This window comes from Sinocyclocheilus rhinocerous, unplaced genomic scaffold (genome assembly GCF_001515625.1).
Source record: "Sinocyclocheilus rhinocerous isolate Xijiao unplaced genomic scaffold, SAMN03320098_v1.1 scaffold1960, whole genome shotgun sequence".
Taxonomy (NCBI): domain Eukaryota; kingdom Metazoa; phylum Chordata; class Actinopteri; order Cypriniformes; family Cyprinidae; genus Sinocyclocheilus; species Sinocyclocheilus rhinocerous.
The window spans coordinates 37,400-42,142 of NW_015661990.1; the positions used below are offsets into that span (position 1 = coordinate 37,400).

The 4,743-nt window shown below is 36.2% G+C and overlaps 1 protein-coding gene and 1 long non-coding RNA gene across 2 annotated transcripts in view; one reads left to right on the forward strand and one right to left on the reverse strand.

Moving 5' to 3' along the window:
* Nucleotides 1-4,743, reverse strand: part of LOC107727070 (probable phospholipid-transporting ATPase IF) — a 57,662-nt gene that overhangs the window by 22,440 nt on the left and 30,479 nt on the right. The gene's annotated exons all lie outside the window — the stretch shown is intronic.
* Nucleotides 1-4,743, forward strand: part of LOC107727071 (uncharacterized) — a 25,581-nt gene that overhangs the window by 2,423 nt on the left and 18,415 nt on the right. The gene's annotated exons all lie outside the window — the stretch shown is intronic.

Consider the following 4,743-nt stretch of genomic DNA (forward strand, 5'->3'; position numbering starts at 1 on the left):
CCAACTGTGATACCGGTATTACCGGTGTTGTCACACGTCGATTAACCGGTGGGAAAATTTCCTCACCGTCACAACCCTAGTGAAGATGTCATGTGATAATGACAGAGTGAATGCAAACTGCTGTACTAGTTTTGAATTCTCACGTCAGCTGACGGAAATTATTAATTTTACAATTACTATTAATTAATACAATACATATTAATTTAACAAATTAAAACATTTACTTTTGATTGCTTTATTACTGATTAAAATTTTATAATATTATTAATAAAATATTTTTATTACTTTTATCATTGATATACTATTTTACCATTGTACCATTATACTATTGATCTATATTATTTTTGTTAATATTTTTAATAAAATTTTCATTAGATTTTATTTTTACATTTTCTGATAAAGAATATCTCTTTGGATTTGAGACTTTAGTCTTTGCAACTTTACAGATCTTCTTTATGCACCAAGAGCTTGTAACACTTCAAAGAGAAAGGAAAGATTGAAATCGCATCATATGACCCCTTTAAAGTTTTGTTGTTTTTTATATTTTTTGCACTAATGGCCATCCATGGAAAACAAAATGACCAATAAATAAAAGTCATATGGTTGGTACAACTGTCAAGCATCTGGTTCACTCAATATATATCAAAATATGTTTATGTTATTTAATAAACTATATATTGTGGAATGATTCCTTTAATATGGAGTTTCTTGTCTGGATTTTTTTTTTTTTTGGGGTACACAAAATACTAAATGAAGGATCAATTCAAATAAGCTTGTGCATTTCCTTCACGGACGTTCAGTAGTATGTTCTTTAGAACTAATTAAAAGTATCTTTTAGCCTTGACTTTACACAGTAATAAATTGAGCACACTGGTGGCATTTTCTCTTGAGACAGCAGCATTATGCTGTAGAGAATGCCAAACACAAACACACAGACTGCAGATGTAGTCACGGCTTGTGGTCTTCACTGAGGCCCGATTAAATGTGCAGATTAACAAGCAGCTATTCACACTTGACACACACACAGACAGCTCACCATCACCAAAGCAAAACTCAAACCATCTGGATATCTACAGTCATCATGTGTGAAAGTGCCTCACTGATTATGTCTTCATCAAGTTATCTTGAAGTCATAAATGTGTTTTTCATGATTACTCTTACGCTCTCTGACCCTTAAAGGGTCATGAAACCCCAGACTACTTTTTCTGAGATTTTAGCAGAAGTGTTTGTGTTGCACATCATAGAAGACAATGTTAGCATCCGATAATTTTAACTGTTGGAGAAAACTGGTTAATTTTAAGGCAAGGCAAGGCAAGTTTATTTATATAGCACATTTCATACACAATGGTAATTCAAAGTGCTTTACATAAAAGAAAAGAAAAAAATAATCACAACAATAAAACAAGGAATTTAAAAACTTTGAAAATGATTAAAAAAATTGATTTAAGAGGTTTAAAATGAATTTAAGAAAACGATTATACATAGAATATAGTGCAATCAGTTCGGACATCGCACAGTGCTCATTCAATGAATGCACAGCTAAACAGATGAGTTTTGAGTCTGCATTTAAATGTGACTAATGTTTTAGCACATCTGATCTCTTCTGGAAGCTGATTCCAACTGCGGGCGGCATAATAACTAAAAGCAGACTCCCCTTGTTTTGTGTGAACCCTTGGTATTTCTAACTGACTTGATCCTAATGATCTGAGTGGTCTGTTAGGTTTATAATCAGTGAACATATCTGCTATGCATTTAGGTCCTAGGCCATTGAGTGATTTATAAACGAGTAAAAGTACTTTAAAACCAATCCTAAATATAACTGGAAGCCAGTGTAAAGACCTGAGGACTGGTGTGATATGCTCAGATCTTCTGGTTCTAGTCAGAATTCTGGCAGCAGCGTTCTGGATGAGCTGCAGCTGTCTAATGGTCTTCTTGGGAAGGCCGGTGAGGAGACCATTACAATAGTCCACCCTGCTAGTGATAAAGGCATGAACAAGTTTCTCCAAGTCTTGACTGGAAACAAAACATCTAATTCTTGCAATGTTTTTGAGATGATAGTATGCTGATTTAGTTACTGCTTTGAGTAACTAAATCAGCATAGATTTAGATAGATATAGATAGATAGATAGATAGATAGATAGATAGATAGATAGACAATGGCATTCACGGATAATGACTGATAAAACTATGTTTTTACTAGCGGACAACTACAGTGAATACTGTAACATTTGTTAAAGTTAGTTACTTGACGATGTTGTGTCCTAAAATGCCTTGAAGACTCGAATACAGCCGTTTGTGATTCTTAATTCGCATCCGCGAGCATACACGTGTGACGTGCAGACGCAGCTGCGGGAGAGGTGGGTCTGACTCTGGGCTACTTTTACACTGTTGCCACGGGTTATAATGCAAGTTAGCGGTTCTAAATTCACATTAAACCACAGCTTCATGGGTTTTTTGCTTTAATTTATTTTTGGTTTTGTGCTGGTATTGGTATTTTTTTTGATACAGCATATTTTGCATGCTAGTGATAGGAATCGATCCCTTGACGTGATTGGTTATTGGATTGTGATGTAGCAAACCGAGGGCTGTTTCAAACCGCATTTCTGGGTCAGCCTTTGGGAAACTACAGTTTTAAGGAGAAAATACTCAGCAATGGTGTTGATTAATAGATTGGCACGTGGTTTGTCTAAAAGCATATTAAAAACACCACATACACAAATAAACAACATAAAAAACTTGATTTTCACCACAGGGGGACTTTAAAAGTTCTTTTAGTGGTGCAACAGCGCGTTCATTTGTTTTCGATGCAGAGTGCAAATGGCTGTGCATTTATTTGTGTTTGTAACTCGATGGGAGCGAAATTAAACTGTCTGAACGCTAAGCTGTGTGTGTGTTGTCTGTCTCCCCTCTTCCCCCTCCACCGCACTGCTGCGCACCACGCCCACTTTTTTAAAACTGTGGTGAGAACTAACCAGTGCTGAAACGGGGGGGGGGGATTCAGCTGTTTGCACCAATTTGTTATTATTCTTATATTTATTTTGCTTAACAAATCTTGAGTGTGTGTGATGTGTGTATATACGAGTGTGAAGGCATGTGGGAAGACACCAAATGTTTATTCCTGGCAAGAGCCCTACTCCTGTCATGGAGTTTCTTATTTGTTGCCTCTGATAAATAAATTAGAGGTTAAAGAAGTCACCGCTTGCCACTGCTATATAGTTCTGTAGAGTCACTCAGTGATGAAAACAGTGAAGCCGTTCACCGTCAGATATTCTGAGGATTTCTCTGAAGATGCTCAGTGAGCAGACTAGGGAGGACGTGTATGTGCCTCCGTTGTACAGTTTTAAAGGTTTGTCAAAAGGCTCATGGAAATCACAACGACAGCACGATTCCAGACACGTTCGTGTGTCCCTGCATGAATAGTGCTGCTGCTGACATGTAGACAGAGACTGACAGCTGGCCTTAAAAGCACAGAGAGCTGCGTGATTCACGGCGACATGTCAAACTGCATTAGCAGCAGCCGCACACTGACTCACTGCTGACTTCCTGCTCTCTAGCCAATAATCACGAGCGGAGTGTGAAGTCATCACACCACTGTCACTATCATCACTGCCTGCTGACAATATACTGTCACACAGAGTACTCACAGTTCTTCAGTGCTAAGCGTCAGCATCCATCCTCTGTCTTCACTAGTTTACAGTCTGTTTAACACTTCTAATAAATTATTAGAACAAACTTTTAAACACTATATGAGAAAGTATTACAGCATTTGCTTTTATTAGTAACAGAAAGGCAAACGCTATAGGCTAATACTTTCTCATCTACTATCAGTTTTCAGCAAATATGCATTTATATCATTTAAACGTATACAGTATATATACACAGTATATTATATATACAGTGGGTACGGAAAGTATTCAGACCCCCTTAAATTTTTCACTCTTTGTTATATTGCAGCCATTTGCTAAAATCATTTACTAATAAACATCTAATTTCACAAAACTTGCAAACATGGCGAATCCAGCTGTAAGATTTATTTCCAGAAATATCCTGGCTGGATTTTCTGCTCAAAATGTCCAGGTTTTTATATTGTTTTCCTATTATTTTCATACTTGCTGAAGGTAATGACTGAAAAGTAATTTGACCAATAGTGTGCAAGCGTTGTACATTATTGACCAATTATGTATGGCCGCGTCCACGAGGGTACTATGATGTATTTGTGTCATATTCTTTATTTTATTCATGTTATATTATTTTTACGTATATTTTAAATATTTTTTTATTTGTGAAAAATACTATAATATGATTACAGAATCAAGAAGTTGCCATATAAAGAATAATTTTTTTTTTTACAAATTTAATTTGATCAAGTTCATATTTTTTTTCCATTTAATTCATTTTCAAATAATTTATTATGATCTAAATGAGTAAATATGTAAAATAAATGTAATTTCAGCAATTATGCATGTTTTTATTATCTTTAAATGACAGTGTGATGTCGAACTGTAGCTGTCAAAGGAATCCCATGTGAGCAGAATGAATTTACTTATGCGTATGAGACATCCGTCTCCACCTCAGCATCGCATTAGTATTCGTGTGTGTGTGTGTGTGTGAGAGAGAGTGTGTGTGTGTGTGCGTGAGTGTGTGTGTGTGCGTGAGTGAGTTAGTGTGTGTGTGTGTGTACAGGATGGGGTTCAGGGCGCTGTTTATGGGAAGGATAAAAATCACCACCCACAGAATGAATGA